Source organism: Lissotriton helveticus, chromosome 3_1 (genome assembly GCF_964261635.1).
Source record: "Lissotriton helveticus chromosome 3_1, aLisHel1.1, whole genome shotgun sequence".
Taxonomy (NCBI): Eukaryota; Metazoa; Chordata; class Amphibia; order Caudata; family Salamandridae; genus Lissotriton; species Lissotriton helveticus.
In genome coordinates, this window is record NC_136061.1 from 82,029,017 (window position 1) to 82,053,782 (window position 24,766).

The following is a 24,766-nucleotide window of genomic DNA, read 5'->3' on the forward strand; positions in this document are numbered from 1 at the left end:
TAAACTTAATAAAAGGATTGGGAATCGAGAAGTAAAAACCTTGTTGTATCACCCTAGACGCAAGATCGTTTTAGTGTAACTCTCTATTTCCAAGCCGGATTGAAGCCCAGGTTTGAATTGAATGCTCTAGCTATGGCTATGCATTAGTAATGAAACTGGGCTTTCTTTTGTTCATGCATTGGAAATCAGGTTGGCAAGCACGAACCAGTTTTAGACCATGGACAATTGCATCTGAAAGCCAGTTTGTACTGTGGGGTGAATATGATTTTCTTTGATCCATCTTTAAAGAACAGAAAGCTAGGTGTGGTATTTAGCTGATGACAGGGAAGGAATGTAGAATTGTAATGTGCTGTTAGGGCTTCTGGAATGTGACAGAGGATGGCATCGGCCATTGAGCTAATTGGCTGGATGAGTTCTTTTCTCTGAGCTTAATCCAATGTTTAAATAAATTCCTTCTCGACCTTCTTCCGTCTCATGATTATTACCTACTCATGGGTATAATGTTGGTTCTTAACGTTGGCGATGAGTGGAAAACAACCCTGACCTCAACTGCCTGAGTATGCATGTGATGTGTGTGTCACCTTTGTTGCGTCTACTGTTTATTCATATACGCCGTAATCCCATGGTAACAAGACACCACCACCAACACCACATGATCAGTACTGTACTGCATTTAACAATTGTTAGACTTGGCATCTTTGGCATGTTTTCCCTGACATTTTGCCTCTACCACCTGTATTTTTGATGCTGTGCTGGATTTCGTTTTTGCTGGCTTAGATGCATTGGGCACTTTGACACTGATCAGCAGTGGCAAAGTGCAAGTGCTCCCTGTGTAAATTGTTATTACAATTGGTTCTCCCTGATTGGCATATTTGATTTACTGGTAAGTCACTCGTAAAGAGCACTGAGTGTTCCATGGCCTGTAAATCAAATGCTACTATTGGGCCTGCAGCACCGATTGTACCACCCACATGAGTAGTATAAACACAAATGGCCCTGTCCCTAGTTTGGATTCCTACAGCATTTCTAGAGATGCGTGTCCAGTGGGGGCATTTCACAAAAAGTCGCGCTCTAAAAACTCAGTTTGATAGGGGGTGGGCATACACCTGGAGACAGGGATGCACTTCTAAACTAAGTGGTGGCCCGTGAATTTGTGAGAAAGTGATCTAAAAATAATTACAGTTGTCAATAAACTAATTTAATTAAAGGAACAAGAGCATGTTATTAACACCTTCACTGCGGCGGCAATTTCGCCGCAGCGCTAGGGGGGGGCGGCCCGCGGCGCTCCCATGCTCATGAAGGAACCGCTCTGTCACGAGCCTCGGGCGCGCTGTGCTTGTGACTGGGCCGTTCCGTCACGGCCCCGCCCGCTCAATGGAACGTCCGGTGTACAGTCATAATATCGAGTCAATTATTTCGACTGGACAGAATATCGAGTAAAAAATATAGAATGGACATAATATCGACTAGACATAATATAGACAACAAAAATATCGACTAGAGAAAATTAATATCGAATAGAATGGACATAATATCGAATCAAAAATATAGAATGGACATAATATCGACTAGACATAATATAGACAACAAAAATATCGAATTTAAGGTAAGTTAATAATAATTTTTATTTTTTGTGTAATATAAGTCTGTAGCGGGTTGTGGGTTTATAGGGGAATAGGGTGGGAAGTAATTTAATTCTAATTAATTAAATATGTTAATTTATTTATTGATATATATTTAGAATTAATTGTTAATTAATTATTAATTGGTAATTAATTAAAATATAATTGGTAATTAATTATAATTGATAAATATTTTAATTTTAGTAATTTATTTTCTGTAGCGGGTTGTGGGTTTATAGGGGAATAGGGTGGGAAGTAATTTAATTATAATTAATTAAATATGTGAATTTATTTATTGATAATAATTTAGAATTAATTGTTAATTAATTATTAATTGGTAATTAATTAAAATATAATTGGTAATTAATTATAATTGATTAATTGATAAATATTTTAATTTTAGTAATTTATTTTCTGTAGCGGGTTGTGGGTTTATAGGGGAATAGGGTGGGAAGTAATTTAATTATAATTAATTAAATATGTTAATTTATTTATTGATATTTTTTAAAAATTAATTGTTAATTAATTATTAATTGGTAATTAATTAAAATATAATTGGTAATTAATTATAATTGATTAATTGATAAATATTTTAATTTTAGGGTTCAGGGTCAGTTTTCAGTTTTTGGGTAAAGGGGTATTTTTAGGGTTCAGGGTCAGTTTTCAGTTTTTGGGTAAAGGGGTATTTTTAGGGTTCAGGGTCAGTTTTCAGTTTTTGGGGTAAAGGGGTATTTTTAGGGTTCAGGGTCAGTTTTCAGTTTGTAGGTAAAGGGGTATTTTTAGGGTTCAGGGTCAGTTTTCAGTTTTTGGGTAAAGGGGTATTTTTAGGGTTCAGGGTCAGTTTTCAGTTTTTGGGTAAAGGGGTATTTTTAGGGTTCAGGGTCAGTTTTCAGTTTTTGGGGTAAAGGGGTATTTTTAGGGTTCAGGGTCAGTTTTCAGTTTGTAGGTAAAGGGGTATTTTTAGGGTTCAGGGTCAGTTTTCAGTTTTTGGGTAAAGGGGTATTTTTAGGGTTCAGGGTCAGTTTTCAGTTTTTGGGGTAAAGGGGTATTTTTAGGGTTCAGGGTCAGTTTTCAGTTTGTAGGTAAAGGGGTATTTTTAGGGTTCAGGGTCAGTTTTCAGTTTTTGGGTAAAGGGGTATTTTTAGGGTTCAGGGTCAGTTTTCAGTTTTCGGGTAAAGGGGTATTTTTAGGGTTCAGGGTCAGTTTTCAGTTTATGGGTAAAGGGGTATTTTTAGGGTTCAGGGTCAGTTTTGGGTTTTTGGGGTACAGGGGTACTTTGTAAAAATAAAGTAAAATTACATTTAAATTACATTTATTTAATAAAATTAAATTATATTAAATTATATTATAATATTTTTTATTAATTTATATTCAAAAAATTATTATATACTTACCAATACTTATGTTGTAATGGTATGCGTTGTAAAGGTATATGCGTTGTAAAATCTTGCGTTGTAAATGTATGCGTTGTAAAAGTTTTTGCGTTGTAAAAGTTTTGTTGTAATGGTAGGCGTTGTAAAAGTATGCGTTGTAACGTCATACATCCCTGGAGTGGGAATAGTAATTTTAACCTCTACGCTATCCAGCGCTTTCCCTACTGTTGCACCCACTGGAGTGGGAGTAGTAAATTTTACCTCTACGCTATCCAACACTTTTGCTAATGTTGAACTCACTATAGTTGTAACAATAAATTTTAAACATTTTCTAAAATGTTATATATGTTTATTTAATAATATGTTTAAATATATATATATATATATATATATATATATATATATATATATATATATATATATATATATGTGTGTGTGTAATTTTTGGTGATATAATTTTTTTAATTATATAAATTATTTATTAAAATTATATTTTTTTAATAATTATTTCTAAGTTTATATTAAATATATTTATTACTATATTAGTTTTAACTTACTTTTAAGACATTTTAAAAAATCGATATTTTGACAGTCTATATTTTTGTAAGTCGATATTTTGGAGTCGATATTTTGGTACTTACCTGTTTGAAGATAGGGAGTCGATATTTTGTCAATCGATATTTTTGACTCGATATTTGTGTATCTCGATATTTGTGTCGTCGATATTATGTCAGTGATCCGGAACGTCCAGCGCAGGCGCAAAATCAGCGCCGCGCAGGCACACCGAGCGGGCCATGACGGAACCGCTCCGTCACCAGCACAGCGCCACCGAGGCTGGTGACGGAGCGGTTCCGTCACCAGCATGGAAGGGGTTAAAAGAAGTGAACGGTGATTTGGGAACTAATTATCCCATCACTGTGCTAGATATGGTTAACATGTTTCTGCTTTGGAGTCCCCAGAGGGGACGTAGCATTCGTCAGGACCAAATCTTGTTAAAGGGCTCTACCTTTTTACACAAGTTGTATAAAGGATCAACCACTGAAAGACCGGGGGATGTAGGGATCAATCACCCCACTAGTGTAGTACTCATGCGAAAAACCTGTAGAAAAAGGAACAAGAAACAAATACATACCGAATGTGTAAGTATCCTGATTGTAATGTTGCATTACATACATCACCACACTTAAAAGCGCACGTGGTGGTATATAAGTGAAACATGTGTCATTTATGCGTGTCAACAATTATAAGGAGAGAAAAACATGTCTCTCGCCGCTCACCGTAGGTCACTATCCTACTTACTCTATGGGAAGTCGAGGGTGGAAGAGCCTACTGTGACATTCTGAAAAAAGACACACAGAATCATAGCCTGGTATTGATAAATCAGGTCCATGATAGGGAGTAAAAAGGCATCCATACAGTTACATATTTTATAAAGGTGCACTCCTCGTGGGAGGGGTGGTTTGCACGAAAAGCGTAAGAGTACACTCTTTCATCCATCCAAAACACACACACTCTTATTGTCATCTTCAGCGCTTCCAGCCGTATCTCCTATGGATGTCCCCTTTGCCTCCCCGCCGGAGATTAACACTATCGAGAAGAATCATGCTATATTCCTCGATCTGGACATCACCCTGATGACCGAGGGGATCTCCACCAAAGTGCACATAAAACCAACGTATAGGAACAGCCTATTACTATACGAAAGCTACCATCCGAGAGCTCTACGCCAGAATCTACCAGTGGGACAATTTCTCAGGTTACGGAGAAATTGCTCTGAGCTAGAAACATTCCAAGAACAGGCAGAAAACCTGGAAACCAAACTTCTGGTGAGACACTACCCGAAGCAAATGATCAGGAGAGCCAAGAAAAGGGCCAGGAATAATAATCGGGAAGCAGTGCTAGACACTACACCAATAGGAAAAATCTGAACGCATGCTATGCGTGACCACGTACACCCCTGCATCAAATAAAGTTTGGAGCATTATAAAAAAAAAAGGGCAATACTAAACAGTGGACAACAACAGTGGGAACCTCCCCTCTTCGCTGTCAAGTGAAGCAGGAACCTCAGGGACGACCTTGTACACTCCAAAATCACACACGAAGAGGACAGTGGTCAAAACACCCTCTGGAGCCAACCAAACCAATAGGTCATTTTCCCTGAGGCAGCTGCGTTTGCTGCCCACTGACTATCACCACAACAGAAGTGGTTATCGGCACAAACAACCCATGGAGACTTAAGAACTTCAGTAACTGCAACACTGAGAATGTGATCTACCTTCTGAATTGTCCGTGCAACCTGACACACCTACAGGTACTTTGTGTAGAATCATGCATCCAAAGTTTTCTATGGGCCCAGTTGCTTGAAACCTTTGGAAAGTCATATTCTTATTACATGTATGTTGGATTTTTGTTGTTTTGGTCTTGTTGAGTTTAGATAAAGATACGTTTATTTTCTAAACTGGTGTGGTGTCCATTTGTGGTGTTATCACTGTGTGTTTTGAGTACAAATACTTTACACATTGCCTTTGGCATAAGTCTGTCTTCTAGTGCCAAGCAGGGGTTATCTAAAGTGTGTATCCCCCTTACCTTGACTAGAAGAAAGGGTCCCTATTCAGACAAAGGTACCTACCTCTGACAATCAGAGACCCCCATCTCTAACAACAATATCTTGCGAAAAGCGGAGCAACAACACCATTAGTCTCGCGCAAGCAGTGCAAGTTAGCTGCCCATCTGCCCTGTGCGCATGACACAGCTGCCTTACCTGCTAAGCTGTGAGGACAAAGCAGTCACTACCACGAACACAAAGCAGTCACAGTAATGAACACAAAGCAGTCGCTCAAGATACGCTCTCTGTCATTTGTAACGCATGTCCCTGATGGCCTTCACTATCACCACAATGTTTACTGTCTCCCTTCTGAATGAATTCTGTGAAGGCTTAGCCATCTTGGTTCAGGATGCCATTTCTCTTCATGCTGCACCCTACCCTCCAGTTCTAATGGCCTGCACTGCAGAAGACTGTGGAGTTTACGGAACTATTGTCGGGTATTATTTCGAATACTGGTGAGGATTTTATTGCATTTTTTTGTTACCTTAATGTTTTTTACTCTCTTCTCATTTCTTCTTTTCAGAGAAACGGAAGGAGACAAATGCAAGCAAAAAGGAAAACAACTTCTAAATACAATAAAAAGACTAATTACATATTTTAAACGTGTATCTTGGGATAGTTCTGTTATATTAATTTTGTCATTATATCACGTGATCTTAGCACTAAGATATAATGCAAAATGTTAGTGCTCCTCCCTTTTTTTTGTCTTCCCCAGGTGAAACCATTTTACAGTGGGCTAAGTGGAAAAAGATGTCACTGAGTACTGAAAGAAAAAACTCATTGTTGATGTATTGTTTAGGCACGGAAGGTCAGGATTTATTTGAGCATTTACCTGAATTTTATTTGATGAAGACGCTACAGGGTTTAATCAATGTGTAATTTGTGTAAAGAAATTAGATATTCATTATCGTCCCAAGGTGAGCATCACTTTGGAATGATATCATTTTGGGAACAGGATGCACACGGTATATGAATCAGTAGAAGAATGTATAACTTCTTCTCACTGGCGTAACGAAAAGTGAGGGGGCCTCCCTGCACAGTACTTAGGGGGGGCCCCCTCCGGGCTCAATCAGGAGCTCTCTCGGCCAGAGTTCAGTGCCGAGGGGGCATCTTGGAGCTAGGGGCCCCCCGCACCGCGTGGGCTGCGGGGGCCTGTGTTACGCCCCTGCTTCTTTTTGAAAACTAGCTCCCACGTGTAAGAGTGTCTTTGTGATCAATTTCTGCTAGGTTGTTCGATTGAGAGAATTAAGGAGTCTATATGGCAAAAATACAATCCTTCTTTTGAGAATAGCTTAATTATCGTTAAATATCCTCAAAAGCTTGTGTAGAAACAATCAAAAAAGACAAACTCGTTTTGGAGAAGGGTGATGGAGACAAGGTCCACCTTGTCAGATCAAGTGGTATGAAGAAAGACGGTCTCAAGATGTCTTAAAACGTGCAATAAAGTGTTTTAGGGGTGGTGATATGTTGTAATCTTTCCTTTCCTTTCCTCCTCTTGTTTTGGTACGTTCCTCCATGCTTTTCCCCCTCCCCTTTTGGTATGTCCTGCCAGAGTTTGTCTTAGAATGTTGGCATCCCTCTGACAGTCTTGGAGAGTGGAATAAAGCCTACTTCTACTTACCTTTGCCTCAGAGATTCATCTTTATAACACTGGCGACGAAAGCGGCGCAGGAGGGCCTTCTGTCACCTCCCCTTTCAGTACTCTCTCCATTCTCTACAAGTTAGAGATTCATGGTTGCTGTTCATGGTTGTGTAGAAGTTTTGTTGTTCATCCTTGCTTCACTGTCGTCGATCCCTGCTGCTGCTGTTTGGGGAGAGCCTTGCGGAAGACTTGCCTCCTACCTTCCTAATTGCTATCAGCTGCTGTTACGGTGCCAGTTCTTGTGAAAATTCCTCCAAGTTGTCGGCAATTCTGCCTTTGCTTAGTTCCTGAGTTGACTGGCTGCCTTTCGTGATACCGATGGTGCAGGTTCCTGTGGGGATCCCAGTTCGACTACCTTGTCAGCTGCCCGTTGGTCCATGCAGTGTGAGCAAGGTGGCAGCCCCAGCAGTTCCTGTCAGCCGCTTCGCGATCCGCTGGGCAATGAGTGGGAAGAGCCTTGCGTAAGACTTCAAAAAAATAGAAGGGGGTTCCCAATCGGGATTTGGGATAGTGGCAGGTCAGAGGGGTAAAGCAGCACAAGAGAATCAACAACAAAACCCTGCCAATATTATATACTAAGGTCCTACAAGAGGATCCTTGGATTCAAAAGCAGGTGACAACAAATAGTATCAGAGCCAGATACACATAAGAACTTTTTTGATTTCTTTATTTATCAACCATTTTATCAAAAAATTCTTTGAATTTCAAGATTATTTGTTTGGAATGAAAAGACATTACATATATTAAAATATATACAATTTCAATGAAAATTGAGGTCCCACAAACACCGCACACATCAGAACTCAATTCACAGCCATATCCTTTCCAATATCTATCATTCAAACTTTCTTCCACACATCCATACACCACCATCACAATGGTACATAAATGCCTATAAGTGCAGTCAAGATGGACAATACTACATTGACAAAAGGGAAAAGCGGGGCAGGAAAAGAATGGAAAAGGTCATCTAATACAGATGAAATTCTGCCACCAGCAGGAACTACGCCGACTGTGAATTGAGTTCTTGTAGGACCTTCGTATATAATATTGGCAGGGTTTTGTTGTTGATTCTTTTGTGCTCCTTACGTAAGACTTGCCTGCTGCTTTCCTAATTGCCATCAGCTGCTGTTACGGTGTCAGTTCATGCGAACATTCCTCCAAGTTGTCGGCTATTCTGCCTGTGCTTAGTTCCTGAGTTGACTGGCTGCCGTTCGCGATACCGACGGTGGAGGTTCCTGTGGGGATCCCAGTTCGACGACCTTGTCAGCTGCCCGTGTGGTCCAGGTGGTGTGAGCAAGGTGGCAGCTCCGGCAGTTCCTGTCAGCCGCTTCGCGCTCCACTGGATAACGAGCAGCCGTTTTCAGTTCATCAGCCCCATTGTTTCCTCACTAGTACCTGCCGGAGGCTATTTACCTCAAGTTAGATTCCGGAGCACCAGCCTTTTCGCCACCTCAAAGGTTGTGTATCCTGTCAGACGACGTCCTACGCCCCAGCCGCATTTACGGGGATTCCCTGTGAGACGCTCCTGGCGTACCAGCTACTTTAGGGCCGCCTTTTAGCGTTCTCCTCATCAGGGAACTGTCAAGCTGTGTCGCAGTTGACAGCATCGTCCACCTAGCGGCTGTTTGCGTGGAGTTTTCTACTCTTCATACCCTTCTACATACTCCTCAAGTAAGACGTTTTATTCAGTTATCTCTGCCGTCCTACTGCATCAGAATTTTCATCCTTCAGCTCCTGTGATTTTCTTTTCGTTTTTTTTGGTGTACTCCACGGTGGCACGCATACCTGTTGGAATTGTACAAGGGAAATTCAATTACCATATGTGTGCCTTGTGCGTCGTCCACGGTGATACACACACCTTCCCTATAATCCTTATTAAAGCCATCATTGCGTTACAAGTTCCATCCACCTATTTTGGCATCTCTGTGCTTCACCAGTGGCATTTGAACCCTGTACTCACCTGTGTGTCACTGCATCCTAATTGGTGATACACACACCTGTTATTTTACACTCCCTGTGTATCCTTGAGTTCCCTTTAGTGACACGCACTCCACTCACCTTCAGGTCTAGTTATTTAGTGGTGTGTCTTTACACGGTCACACCCTCCTCAAGTTTTAAAGTTGACTTCACCTCCACCTTACTCCTAGGAGCCATTTATTGAATTTTAGGTACTCAGGCGACCTCTGTACTGTCCAGTACACCCGGTACTTTGTCCACTATGTGTGCATTGTAATGGTTTTCCAGTGATCTGTTACATAGTTGGGCATTCCTTCATGTTATTAGGTACCTATGTCCACCCATTCTGTGCAGAACTTCTCCTACAATTTAGCCTTGTGATGGTGAATTAATTTCTTCTGTGAGTTTTTAATTGGAATAGTGCTATCTTATGATCAGCGAGAATTATCTTATTCAGTGAGTACCTTAGTGTACCTCCTCCTCATCTTCTATCATATTCAGGGGAAAGTACCTGTCTTGTTTTTTCTCTTTTCCATGGCTGCGTCATCCATGAGCCAACCGCCCTCTTTTTTAAATGAAATTGGAGATCCTGAAATCCATTGGAAGGATTGGATTAATTTGTTTGATTCTTACCTTATTGCCATTGGGGGTGAGGGGAGTTTTCTGCTGTCGTAAACAACATGTTTTTTTACACAACCTAGGTGTTCAAAGTAGGAAAATTTATGATACTCTACCCGATCCCGAGTTAGAAGATGATGAGGTTGATATGGAAGTATTTAAAATCACTATTTTGAAATTAGAAACTCACTTTGGTGACAAGGTAAATGTTGTCCTAGAGCGGCACAAGTTTTTTACTCGAGTTCAGGGCAAACTAGAGTCGGTCACCAATTATATAGCTGCACTCAGGCCTAACTCAGTTATGTGAGTTTGGCGAACTGAATGACTCCCTTATTAGTGATCAGTTAGTAAGGTGTACCCATAATCCACGTATAAAAGAAAAACTTCTGTCCAAATACCCTTCTTTAAAAGAGGCTATCAGTATAGCACAATCTATTGAATACACAGTGCTAAGTGCATTTTGGAAATTAACCCACCTAAAGAACCAGTCTGTAGTGTAATCAATACCAAAAGCGCTCTTGATTACATCAATGATGATGGGATTTTTAAGATCAGACCCAGATAAGTTAAGGCTGAAAAACCTGTTAGCGTAACTGAAGGTTTAAAATGTTTCAGGTGCGGCAGCAGCAACCATCTTGTGAACAATGTTCATTGCACTGCTAGCAATGCTACATGTATGAAGTGCAATAGGAAGGGTCACTACGCAAGAGTGTGCAGAGAGGGGGAGAATAATCAGGTAAAATTGGTTTGCAGCGGAGAGGAACATTCTCCTAAGTACATATTTCAAGTGAAGAATGTTATAAGTAATACATCTACGAACTATCCCATACAACATAAGTATCCTGAATGTACCATTTTCCTGAACAAAAAACCTGTGGTTGTTTATGCTGACTCATGTTCTCCATTTACTTTGATTAATCAAGATGATATGAATGACCTACTTGGTATTCCTAAGCCTAATGTGTTAGAACCTGACATATCTCCTACAAGTTATACTAAAGAACCGATCCACCTGGTGGGCATGATAGAGGTGTGTATTGATTTTAGGGGAAGATCCACTAGTTGTAATGTCTACATTGTAAAAGAAGGTTCAAACCTGTTAGGTTGGCACCATCAAAGAGAGTTAGGGATCATGCTTGACCCCAATAATAAAGATCAAGTCTGCCTGGGGAAAAATACTCAAGATCAAGTATCTGCCTTAACAGAGAATGAACGGAGAAATTGTACTTCTGAGGTAGAAAATGTAAGCATGCCAAGGAATCCAGATACAGTACCAAGTATCCGGTGGAATAAACTTGCCTTAAAAGTAATTGGTCCTTTAGGCCAGTTAGAAGCCAAAAAGAAATTCATGTTCTTGCTCATCGACTACACTTCCAAGTGGATCAAGCACGAGTTTGTATCTGAAGCAACAAGTGCCCTCATTGAATTTTTTAAAAATTCTTTACTACGGAAGATGTACCAGAAACCTTACTCACTGAATTTTTTTTTAATTTTCTCTTCTATCGAAATGAAAAAGTTCATAGAAAATTTAGGAATCAAACACGCAGGAACCAACATTTGAGCTTCTATAACCAATGAACTAATTGCCAAGTCTGTTCAGATAATTACCAAACACATTCAATTTGCTCTTGTCAACAATCTGGATGTGGACAAAACTATAAGAGATGGTATTTGGACCTATCACACATCTCACGTTGAAGGAATGAGAATCTCCCCTTTTTCCAACATCAGAGGGAGAGATCCATGGGTTTACAACAATCCGCACAGTACCACTTCTTGTTAGTTTCCGGTCAATAATCTGTGGCAGATGTTGTTGATAATGTTTTCCTTAAACTATAGGGAATGTTATATCGGTTTGCATGATGTTCTTCATCCTTTTCATGTTTTATCTACTAGTGGGGATGTCCAAACTGTTAAATCTCTGTATGCTGGCCTTTGTAAGCTCACACACTTTGTATTAATTCCTTTTATCTCTTTATGTTGACTGAAAGGAGATGTGTTGTAATCTTTCCTTTCTTTTCCTCCTCTTGTTTGGGTACGTTCCTCCATGCTTTCCCCCCTCCCCTTTTGATATGTTCTGCCAGAGTTTGCCTTAGAATGTTGGCATCCCTCAGGCAGTCTTGGAGAGTGGGTGACAAAATAAAGCTTACTTCTACTTACCTTTGCCTCAGAGATTCATCTTTATAACATGATATCAATGATTACGCTAATTTCAAGGATTGCCCTGAATGGACGTCGTGGTGCACAATATGCAAAAGAAGGGTCATTTCACTAGTTGTTGCTGCTCAAGCAATGTTAAACAAAAAACAAGGCAAAAGAAAATTACATTGAAATATTTTGTTTACTAGTGAAAACGTTTTTGTTTTTACACAATGGTGCAGTTGTTCACAGGATGCACAGCACACTGGCACTAGAAAAAAACATTGTGACTGATTCTGAAGATACGAAAGTAAGAAAGTCCAAGACAGTTAAACAGGTCTTCTCTTGTCTGACCCCTGGACTCTGGAATGGCCTGCCTAAGGACAGAAGGATCAATGAAAGCCTACTATTATATAAGAGGAACCCGAAAAGTCACCTATTTTGTGGAACTATACTCACATCTATGAGAAACTCGGCACTACCCTGTAACCAAGTGCTGCCCTATCCCTAATCCCATGTAATATCCCCTCTCCTCATTGTACTAATTATCTGTAAAGTGCTCCACTGCCCGTGAAGCTAGGCCCGTACCATATAGATACTCAAATAACCAAACAAACAAATAAATAAATCAATCAATCAATCAATCATAACACTTGTATAGTGCGCTACTCACCCGGGAGGGTCTCAAGGCGCTTGGGGGCAGGGGTCCGCTACTGCTCGAACAGCCAGGTCTTGAGTTGTCTCCTGAAGGCGAGATGGTCCTGGGTCAGTCGAAGGTGGATGGGGAGGGAGTTCCATGTTTTGGCCGCCAGGTAGGAGAAGGATCTTCCTCCGGCTGTGGCTCTTCGTATGCGTGGAACGGTGGCGAGGGCGTGGCTGGTCGATCGTAGCTGGCGGGTGGGAGTGTAGAAGGTCAGGCGGTCGTTGAGGTACTTGGGGCCCAGGTCGTGGAGAGACTTGTGTGCGTGGGTGAGGAGCCTGAACGTGATCCTCTTGTTGACGGGGAGCCAGTGCAGGTCCCTCAGGTGGCCGGAGATGTGGCAGCGTCGGGGGATGTCCAGGATGAGTCGGGCGGAGGCGTTCTGGATGCGTTGGAGTCTTCTTTGTAGCTTGACTGTGGTTCCGGCGTAGAGGGTGTTTCCGTAGTCCAGTCGGCTGGTGACGAGTGCCTGGGTGACCGTCTTCCTGGTTTCGGTCGGGATCCATCGGAAGATCTTGCGGAGCATGCGTAGGGTGTGAAAGCAAGATGAGGAGACGCCGTTGACTTGTCTGGTCATTGAGAGGGAGGAGTCCAGGATGAAGCCCAGGTTGCGTGCGTGGTCTGTTGGTTTGGGACCGGTGCCCAGGGCGGGGGGCCACCAGGAGTCGTTCCAGGCGGAGGGCGACGGTCCCAGGATGAGGACTTCCGTCTTGTCTGAGTTCAGTTTCAGGCGGCTGGTCTTCATCCACTCGGCGACGTCTTTCATCCCTTCGTGTAGGCTGTTTCTGGCGGTGTCGGGGTCCCTGGTGAGGGAGAGGATCAGCTGGGTGTCGTCGGCATAGGAGATGATGTTGAGGTTGTGTTGGCGTTCGATGGCTGCAAGAGGTCTCATGTAGACGTTGAAGAGGGTCGGGCTGAGTGATGATCCTTGTGGTACGCCGCAGATGACTTCGGTGGCCTCGGATCGAAACGGGGGAGGCGACTCTCTGTGTTCTTCCGGCGAGGAACGAGATGATCCACTCCAGTGCCTTCTCTTGGATGCCGATGTTGCTGAGGCGTTGAACTAGGGTGCGGTGGCAGACAGTGTCAAACGCTGCAGAGAGGTCCAGGAGGATGAGTGCCGCTGTTTCCCCGTTGTCGAGCAGGGCTCGGATGTCGTCGGTGGCTGCGATCAGGGCCGTCTCGGTGCTGTGGTTGGCTCTGAAACCGGACTGCGAGGGGTCGAGGGATCCGTTCGTCTCGAGGATGGCGGCCAGATGTCTGTTGACGATCTTCTCGATGACTTTAGCAGGAAAAGGGAGGAGCGAGATGGGGCGGAAGTTCTTGAGGTCGGTGGGGTCCGCTGTTGGTTCTTCAGTAGGGCGCTGAGCTCGGCATGCTTCCAGCTCTCCGGGAAGGTGGCGGTGTTGAAGGAGGAGTTGATGACGTCCCGGAGTTGGGGTGCGATGATGGAGTCGGCCTTGTTGAAGACGTGGTGGGGGCAGGGGTCAGTCGGAGATCCGGAGTGGATGGTGTTCATCGTGCAGGCTGTGTCTTCGGTGGTCACCGTAGTCCAGGTGCGGAGGGTGGCGGTGGGGGGCATTGGTTCGACGGTTGGGTGCGTGGGTGGTGCGCCGAAGCTGTTGTGGATGTCGGCGATCTTGCGGTGGAAGAACGAGGCGAGGGAGTTGCAGAGATCTTGTGAAGGAGTGATGTCGCTGTTGCCGGTGCTGGGGTTGGAGAACTCCTTGACGATACTGAAGAGTTCCTTGCTGTCGTGGCCGTTGTTTTCCAGTCGATCCTTTAGTGATTTCTTCTTGGTGGTGCGGATAAGCTGGTGGTGCTTACGGGTTGCTTGTTTGAGGGCGGTCATGTTGTCTGTGGTCTGGTCGAGGAGCCTGGCTTTCTCGATGGTGCGGCAGTTCTTTTTGGAGTCCTTGAGTTCGTCGGTGAACCAGGAGGCCTTCTTGCTTCTGGGTCTGCTGGGAGGGTTCTTCAGTGGTGCGAGGTCGTCGGCGCAGGCGGTCAGCCACTGTGTGAAGTTGCGGGCTGCTTCGTTGGGGTCCGTTGTGCTGGCGGGTGGGCTCTGGCTGAGGGAGGTGGTGAGCTGGTCGGTGGTGATCTTGCTCCAACTCCTGTGAGGTACCTGTTGCGGGTGGTGGTGGGTCGTGGTTCTTTTGAAGCTGAAGTGGACGCAGCTGTGGTCGGTCCAGTGGAGTCCGGTGGCGTGGCTGAAGGTGATGTACTTGCTGGACGAGAAGACGGGATCCAGCGTGTGGCCGGAATAGTGGGTGGGGGTGTTGACCAGTTGCTTGAGTCCGAGGTTGGCGAGGTTTTCCAGCAGGGCGGCGGTGTTGCGGTCCTTGTTGTTCTCCAGGTGGAAGTTGAGGTCCCCTAGGAGGATGTAGTCGGCGGAGGGGAGGGCGTGCGGGCTGATGAAGTCGGCAATGTCTTCGCTGAATTGTGTGCGTGGTCCCGGGGGTCTGTAGACGAGGGTGCCTCTGAGGGTCGTCTTAGGGTCCATGTGTATCTGGAAGTGGAGGTGTTCCACGGTGGCGAAGGGGTCGTTGGAGTCGGTCGTGATGCGGATGGTGTTCTTGTGGACGATGGCGATGCCTCCTCCGGTCTGGTTGACGCGGTCCCTCCTGATGATCTTGTACCTGTCCGGGATGGCGATGGCGATGTCGGGCGCTGAGGAGGCGGTCATCCAGGTTTCCGTCAGGAAGGCGTCGTCTGGTGATGTCGTGTCGTGCAGGTTCCAGAGTTCGACGGCGTGTCTCTGGATGGAGCGGGTGTTGAGCAGGATGCACTTCAGGTGGTTGCTGCTGGTGTTAGGCTTCGCGGGTGCGGTGCAGGTTCGGAGGCAGGTGAACTTGCAGCTTGTGCAGGTGAAGGGTCCGTGGGTGCGTTTTGGGGTGGCTCGGCCTGGTGTTCCGGCCTGCTCAGTCGTCTAGCAGTGTATGTGATAAGTGCCAGCATGCTTATGATCAAGTGACTGCTGCTATTCACTGCACGAGGTTGTCTGGTATACATAACCCAATATGTCAGCTAAAGTCATGTCAATCTGTTCTTGAGATCAGTGAGGTGCAGTCACTTAGGGTGTTAAAGTCATGCCAATCTGTTCTTGAGGTCACTGAGGTGCAGTCACTTAGGGTGTATGTGTGTGAGTGTGTTGGTGGTTTTCATATTATTTGCAATTTCTCATGCAGCCATGCTCCTAGGCATCCTAGGCATCCAAAATGACTATGACATTAGGAAAGGATCCCATACCAAGATGGCTGCAAAGCATTGGAAATAGAAATAAATTTTGCATGATTTCTTCCAGTGTCATCCCCATTTCATGAGGGAACTCCTATTCACAACTATAAAAGAAAAATATGCGCAATCAATTATTACAAATTCTACTAGTTCTTTGTTTCTGCAGTCATCGTATATCTCCAGGCTTTATGTCTCCAAATCGGTTATCTCAGTGATCTTTGTACTTTCCCTACTGCCTTTCTTGCTTTATCTTCCGATCAGTGCCAGGACATTTATGCAAAGCCTGCAGTGTTCAGTCTATTTTGCTAATCATTTCTCATGATGTTTGATGATTCCTTCTGGTTTGCACTGTCTTCACCTAGATCTTGTGTCAAGGCTTTTATATCTTTGAGCTTTTTCCTTATATGTTTTTTCACCATATTCATGAGGATGTATTTCCTGAGCTATGTTAATATGGAGGCAGACATTAGACCATCAGAAACAATTTAGAGGAAAGACCACTGTGTTCAGGCATTGATAGTTGGTGATGGGGGGAAGGCTAGTGGAGAACTTTAGTGAAGTGAGTTGTTGAGGTTACTCATAAACATTGGTGCACATAACAATGTTTGTTATACCCAGGTTTGCTCGTACACAAAAGTGCCAGTGCATATGCTGCACATGTGTATCATAACACACATTTTCTAGAGGTTCGATTGTTACAAAATCTCATACTATGCAAAAAAATATATATATGTATGAGCTTCAGCAAATCGTGTTCTACTTTTGGAAAAACAGCCCTATAATTAGCTCTTTCATCTAATGTACTGTTATATGGTTCCTACGAATCTAGTAGGGCTGTGTACATAGATCAACAAACCTTCATAATACAGAGACTGAGTTTTCATAGATAATCAGTATTTATTGGTCTGTTTGGCTAGCTCACAGTACAGCACCTAGAACTCCTAAGATTACAGAGTTATAGATGTTGTCAGCAGCTATGGTCCGTGCAAGTAAAAGCGGTGGGGCCAGGTAAAGGGGGATTTCAATGGATGATGCAGAGGGAAAATTAAATAAATATTTAATTTTTCCTCTGTATCATCCCTCGAAATCCCCCTTTACGCGGCACCACCATTCTTATCCGCACCGACCGCGGCTGGTTGTCATTACCCTAGAACATGACTCTTAGATTTCTAAGGAAATGGTGGAAATAGATCTAACCCATTTGTTTATCACTTTTGCATGTCCAAGTGCCACAAAGAAAAGATACAATGTTGCATTTTCAAATGTTTATTGAAAGGCTCTATTCTTTATAAATAAAACATGCTATGTAATGTAATATTGATTTGTATAGAGTGCTTGGGGATGGTGTGTAGGTGTGAGGTCCCCAAGGTGCTTATACGAAGAGCCAGGTCTTCTGCTTCTTAGGGAACTCAAGAAGTGATTAGGAGGCTCTGATGTGTTGAGGGAGGTTGTTCCATGTCTTGGGTGCGATGTAAGATACTAAGCGACTCCGATTTTGCTTTTGTGGATGCAGGGAATGTGTGCGAGTGAGAGTGAGGCAGAGCATAGGTGTCTGATGGGTTGGTGAACGTGTATGCTGCTGTTCAGGTATTCTGGTGCTGTGTTGTGTAGGGCTTTGTATGTGTGTGTGAGTAGTTTGAATTGACTTTGCTTGTGAATGAGGAGCAAGTGAAACTTCCTGAGGTGTGGTGTGATGTGGGTGCGGCATGAAAGGTCAAGTATGAGGTTTGCAGGGATGTTCTGGATGGTCTGGAGCCTGTGTAGGAGTTGTTTGGAGATTCCGGTGTAGAGAGTGTTGCTGTAGTCCAGCCCTGGTGATGAGTGCTTGCGTGAAAGTTTATCTGGTGGTCTAAGGCAACCATGAATTGCTATTATGAGAAAGATGAGACACATCATTGTTATAGGCATTAGTAGAATGGTGAAAAACACAAAAAATTCAACCGTGTTAATTGGTCATATGTTACAAAGGTTACTCCTATCTATCAATAATTTGCCTATGCTAAAGAGAGCATGTTGAAAGTACCCACCTACCAGGCCTTTTGAAAAGACCTTACACCATATCTTAGTACTGTCTGTTAGTAAGCTGGCCTTTGTGCATTAACGAATACCCCCATCTGAATGCGCAGGCCTGCACACTCCTTTTGCATGGTACCTTGTTTCTCAGGATGAAGGTCGGGAACAGCGGAACTGCAACTCAGTTACGGTTCAGCAGCAGCATTATATGATGTTTCCAGCGGGAAGTGAACCTCTCACTGACTTCATTCAGCATGGACGCTGTTTCTATAAGAAAATGGCAAGCTTATTGCACTGTGCCAGAGGTGCAGAACAATGTTTTAATTAGACTTAAGCAGAAAACTCGCCACCAATGAGCCTAGAAAATAAAACAATGCATTGTGTTCTGAGTTGTGCGACCCTGGAACTAACTGTGCAGAGTGCAAGGTGACAAGTTCTATCAGAAATAAATGCATGCATAGCACATTCTCGCAATAGGGAAAATATGTGCAAACCACCATTGGAAAATGATGCTAAGTTAAAAATGAAAAGCTAAAATGAAGACTAATTGTAAGCTACATAACACCCTCCACTTGGTTGAAAAATAGACAACTAAAATTAAAATAAGCAACAAAAGTGAATATACGTATATGCATTATGGATATACTTTAACAACATAAGCAGGTGCTAAAAGGCATAAAAAAATCCTAAACAATTAAAAAATGAAGAAAAGAATTTCATAAAATCAAAAAAAACAATTAAAGAGTTTAGGAGACATCCAAATTGAATTGTAACATGTCCATATCCAAAATGTCATTGGGATGCAGAATGGAACCCACATCCATAAAGAACACATCAACAGAGTATTACAGAACAAGATTCAGGGAATAAAGAGAGTCACTTAAAGCCATTCAACAGACGTCAAGGGCAACTGTGGTAGGAGTGGAGCCTCGGAAGAGGAACCAGAAGTCCGCAAAGTATCTGGAATTGGCCAAGGCAACTCATAATAGGCATCTTGCAGGAAAGGGAGCAGAATCACTGGACTACACAACTGTTGCAACCACAAAGGAAGCACAAGCTGATTCATGTCTGGAAACTGGGAGAATTGTATAGCAAGGCACAGGTCAAGATTCAAGAAGACACTCAAAAGTGCAACATAGGCAGTGAAACACAGGCTGTATTCTCTGAAACCACACAAGGTGAAGGGCAGAGACCAGTTCTCATTCAGTTCCAACAATAAGGACTCTCCAAAGTCCTATATAATGCGTTCACGACACAGGAGGATTTATGGTAGTTCTATTACCGTCAGGCCTTGTTGTGGGATATCCATTGCGGAGTACCAAAAACAGCAACCAGAAGAAATAGCACAATCGGGATGCCTACAAAATGCTTCCAGACAAAGAATGTACAAAAGCCGGAATAACTCCAAGTACAGTAGGAAATGTAGAAACAAATCCAGACCCGATCCCTTTTTAAAAGTGTGCCGCTCCAGTGGTGTTAGAAGCATTACAAATTCAGTTTATCAGTTTACCAAAATGCTGTAGCAACTGAATCCGTAACAGTGATTGTACCTCAGCCGAGGGAAGGGCATCTTGGAGAACACAAGTTTCTCAGGCAGATTTTAACACAACTTCTTTATTAAACAATAAAGCTTTCAGTCGGCTCAATTTATCAAAGTTAATTTGTGAAAGAGGGGCCTTTGGACACAATATAACTTACCCAAGAGAATGTGTAGGAGAATACAAGATATTCTTACAGCAAGTCACAACACTGAAAACAGTAAGTATATAAGGGACACCTGGTTTCATCCCGCAACAACTCTGATCATTTAAAATCATATAACTGCCAATTGAAAGTAAAAAAAATACAAGATATATCAAAGGTACGAGAACACCATTCAAATAACACACAAGGTTAGCCATTGATGCATTACCGATACCATAAAGTGTTATTTCTTTACAGAGGAGGGAGTCTCCCAAAAACTGCCTTCTTCTTATGCATGCATTTGTACTCGAAGGGAAGAAACCAAGCTACATGTAAAAAAAACAGCACCTATTTCTTCATATCTGCCCACAGGAAAATGTCTCAGACAGGACATGAAATGAATAATTGCAAATCTTTATTTTGATTATAAATATATAATCATAAAAGAATAAAACATTGTAAAATACCATATTCAGGTTATAACAACGTGAATCATAAAATTATAAAAACATACAGATAAAATCAACATAATGAATAAAGGTAAAACGTCATCGTGTTGGACTGAGGATCACTTTAGCCCTTAGAATAAAAAGCCAGATATAATTTTAAGAATCCATCACTTTGTTCCAAAAGTCACAGCATGATCATCTAACAATTGTAAATAAAAAAATGCCTGTCTAAATTGGTAAAAACCCAAAGATAAGGCAACACTTCTGATGTAGTTTAGCCATGGAATTTTGTGACCGTACGCACACCCAAGACAGTCTTCAATCACATACATATTGTATGCTGTATATTCACCACTACACACTGCTACCCACAAAAGCAGCAGGGCAATTTTGGCTAAGTCTTCGGCATGATCAAGATATAGTTCATCGTGCATAGAAAAATGTGTGCTAGTCGGATCCAGGTCCAACAGTCTTCTGTAGAAGCAGTGCTGTTCCCACTGAATACTGTGACAGTTACGGAACCCCCATGTTGCAGCACCATATACCAACACTGGGAGGCATTTCATTCGATATATTTGCAGCAGCAGTCGAGTAAGTTTGCTGCCCACTGTTGATGCAAACCTAAAGAGAACAGTTTGAGGCAGGGTATCCAGATGTTCTGTTGCTCAAAAGTAACCTCTAAATAAGGAAACATAGTCACCCTTGAAATTACCTTCCCCTTTTTTTTGTTAAATTTTTTTATTGAATTTTACTATTTGGTACAATTTGACAAGCATCTACACATGCATGCACACACTGTATAAAAAGCATAGTATAGCTGACCTACAAAGTGAGGGCATGTATGCCATAATTCTTTGCGCGCTGCATAATGTGTATCGTATGTGATAATGCATTAATAAACAAGGAAAGTACGATCTGGGACAAAGTTGTGTTGTCTCACTTGACACATGTAGCAGCTCCCACCCGGCTTGATGTTCCACTGCGGCTGCGTGCGTGCGCGCCTCTTCTACATGCTTGGGGTGTGAGCTTCTAGCTGTGGTTGGATGCATAAATATAGTGTGACCTGGTGATGTACGTGAGGGGCATGGCGCTTGAGGCAACATGGATCCCCGTATTGTGGAGTACCTAGCTGCGACTGACTTACTCTGTACAAACCATTGGGTCTTGCATGTCAACTATGTCATGAGGGGTCCTGGGTGGCTGAGCCATCCAGCCATGAGTTCTGAAGATCCAGCAGTATCGCCTCCCACGCTGCTGCCAGTGGGAGCGTTCGCAGCCCTAGGGCATCCTCCAGGTGCAGTATTCATCGCCCCTTTGCATTCTGGTACATGCAGTTCGTATGACTTGAAGAGTTAGGAAAAAGTTCGTAAGTGTTTCACCAAGGTTAGTGCAAGTCAGCACTTGGTATTTCCAGTATCTCTAGACACGGCTCGTGTTTCGGGATAATATTCCTCATCAGTAGAGATCAGGTCTGGGGTGGCTGAGAAGGCTGCCAAACAACAGTCACAGGCTTCGTTGCCTCTCGGGCGCGAAGGTGCTTCTCCAATAGCTCGTCAGCTACGGGGGCTCACGGGAGCCCTTAAAAGTATTCAAAGATGGTAGCACACTCCTAACCTCTCTGCCGGATCGCCCCTTTGCTTTCTGGTACATGCAATCCTCCAGGTGCAGTGCCACACTCTCCGCCTGTTCCCAGCACGTCAACGATTGTTGAAATAACCTTTCCCTTGATGGCAATGTGCCTAGTTTTAGGGTTCTGTCTCCTGCAGGCCATGTAGTGCATTCTTGTGATGTTAGTATCCAGCTCTGATTCGTCTATAAACTGGACAAACAAATCAACCAGACCTTTTAGACAGTTTGAAGTTTGGGCAAGTAGCACTGCATTGTCTGCATATAAATGGGAAGCACAAATGTGGATTTCACTCTGGGCATACCTGCCCATTTACTGCTAGAAAACAATATTTATCATTGATATGTAGCAGCAATAGGATATGCGCCAGAACGCAGCTTTGCCTGACCCTCCCGCGGCAGACTGAAATAATCTGTGCATTCCCTTCACATGCCAAATCTGACTGATGCATTTACATCTGTGGGAAGGGCACGTAAAAAGTAAATCAGTGGCTGAAGCAACCCAAAGCGGACTAAGATGCTCTATAGCTTCAATCGATTAACCAGGTCTTAGGCACTAATGAGGTCCATGAATACTAGGTAAATGGCTTCCTTCTTAGCTACCACATAGCTCCCTAATAACAGATTTAGGTTCAAGCATTGTTCCATGGTGTCCCTGCCTTCTTTAAAACCATATTGGGCTGTACAAAGTATGTTATTTGATTAGACCTTGTTCTCAATTCTTTGTAGGATTATGTGACCTAAGGTGCTTGATGTCTGAACATAAAAGCCTCCTTGGCATATGGAATTCAAATATTATGGCTGGAAGGTGCAGAAAGTACTATAATAGGGGACGATATTGGCCACCTGTTTCTTTTACTTGACCCTGTGGAACATCTCAGCAGTGGGTAGAAGTTGCAGAAGGATCTGTAACAGAGGAAGACATTGTCTGTAAGAAGACTATCGGCCTCCAATTACATTTCTTTTGCTTGCTCTGGTGGAACTCCCGAGCTTTGGCGGGAGGGTGCAGAAGGTCCTGTGGAAAGAGGACGTCTTCAGTGCTACAGTGAAATCCCAAGGATATGTTGGTAGTGAACAGTCTGAATGTGTATTATACTTGGGGGGAAAACTCTGGGCCAGGGTATAAAGAACCAATCCTGAAGATTCTGACACCTTTCATCAAGTTATCAGTCCCACAGGTGTGTTGTATAAGTTAGGATTAGCAAATGTTCATCTCTAGAAGAACAGGACCATGTTTCAAGCGTGTTATGTTATGGTAAAGAAATTTGTATAGCGCGTGGTGACCCGAGGCATCCCAGTGCTGATTGAGGATTGAGGAACACAGACAGTAGAATAAAATTCCCCGGGGTTACTTCAGAGACAGAGAGGTTTTTTAGCCGTTTTCTGAAGGCCAGTTCGTTATAAAATGTTCTCAGGGAGATGGGCAGGGTGGTCCAGAGTTTAGCGACATTGTATCTAAAAGATCTTCCTACCTTTCTAGCCCTCTTCGCGGGTGGTACTACAGCCAGCATGGTGTGAGAGGATGATGTAAATGAAGATGCAGACAACTGGTACAGGTAAGCTTAAGATAAGCTTTATTGCAGCACAGAGATAGTAGGTCAGCTCCTCGTCCGACCAAAGCTCCAACTGCCCACTAGGCAAGGGAGAGCTCCAGAATGAGAACGCAAGAAGAGATCTAGAGTGCCAGCTCAAGGAAGGAGCAAAGCTCTGTACAACATATCTCCCCTCCTTGTAATGAAAAGAAACACAAGAACAAAAATAGGAAAGAAATACTAATGCACATAGTCTTTCAAATACATGGGTGGGCGGAAGCCTTAATGTACATAGTCATTCAAATACATGGGTGGGCGGCGGGAGCGAGGGCTCCTCAGGTAGACATCAGCTAAAGAAGAGGGAGGAGGAGCAGGAATACAAGGTACAGAAGAAGAAGCAAAAGAAGCAGAACCAGAAACAGGCACAGAACTATTATGATAAGTGCACAAGGAAGTGGAGGCATCGCCACTACCTACCTCCTCCCGTCCAGCTGACAAGGGAATGGGAGAAGAAGGACTACCAGAGGACAATAAGTAACCATTGCAGCCATCTATTTTGGCAGACAGCAGGTCATCAGAAGAAGAATCTTTACGTTTCTGGTAGAGGGCTACCCTCCGGTAATTCCAACTCTCACCATTGGCTAATACAACAAAATTGGGAAAAACCTTTCTGACTTTGAAGGGACCTCTAAACTTGCTAAGACCCTTAGTAAGTCTGCCCGGCTTGACCTTGACTAAATCGCCGACAGAAATAGGCAAGGAGGCACTGTCAGGAATTAAAGGAATTTCACTGCCCGATCTCAGCCAAGAAGGGGTCAATTTGCTCAATGGTGTGCGGCCACGCATAAGTTCAAAGGGAGACTTTTCACCAGACTTATGAGGTGTGGAGCGATAAGCCCAGACTAGCTCCTGGACACGCTCGTCTGAAAAACAACCAGACTCCACAAACATTTGAATCACACCCTTGATGAGGCGATTCACCCTTTCGCAAAGTCCATTGCCCTGTGGGTTGTAAAGACTCGTCTTCTGATGCCTGATACCACAACTGTTAACAAAAGAAGTCATCTTTGAGGATGTGAGTTGAGTCCCATTGTCAGAAATGAGAACAGAAGGATACCCTTCATCGTAAAAAATGCGCCTCAAAAACTTGATAGTGACATCAGTAGTGATTTCTCTCACAAACTGTACACACAACCACTTTGAGTAACAATCGATAAGGACAATAGCAAATCGGTGATCAGTAGGAAGCTCACCCATGGGGCCTATGAAATCTATGCAGACGCTATGCCATGGAGTATTCTCAAAAGTAATCTTGTGGGTGGAGTGGGAGCCTAAAACTTTGAGACGCTTCTCGCCCTCCTTACAAAAACTACACCTCAATACGCAATCCACAGCGTCATTATCGATAGAGGGCCACCAAAAGTTCATTTTGACACGACGTTGCGTGAGACTTTGACCCAAGTGTCCCTCATGGGCCAAGTCCAGAATTCTCTTTCTTAACAGAGCAGGGGGAACAAAGCGGTCACCTCGCATAAGAACATCCTTTCCTTCTAGGGAAAGTTCATCCA

At 43.3% G+C, this 24,766-nt stretch overlaps 2 long non-coding RNA genes across 2 annotated transcripts in view; both read right to left on the minus strand.

The window, feature by feature from the left end:
- LOC144824414 (uncharacterized) overlaps positions 1 to 24,766 on the minus strand; it is a 391,672-nt gene that overhangs the window by 87,763 nt on the left and 279,143 nt on the right. The window lies entirely within an intron of this gene.
- Positions 17,929 to 24,766, minus strand: part of LOC144824415 (uncharacterized) — a 215,905-nt gene continuing 209,067 nt past the window's right edge. Inside the window, exon 3 of the long non-coding RNA XR_013608936.1 lies at positions 17,929 to 18,175. This is a non-coding gene — a long non-coding RNA (uncharacterized LOC144824415). The remainder of the gene's footprint in view (positions 18,176 to 24,766) is intronic.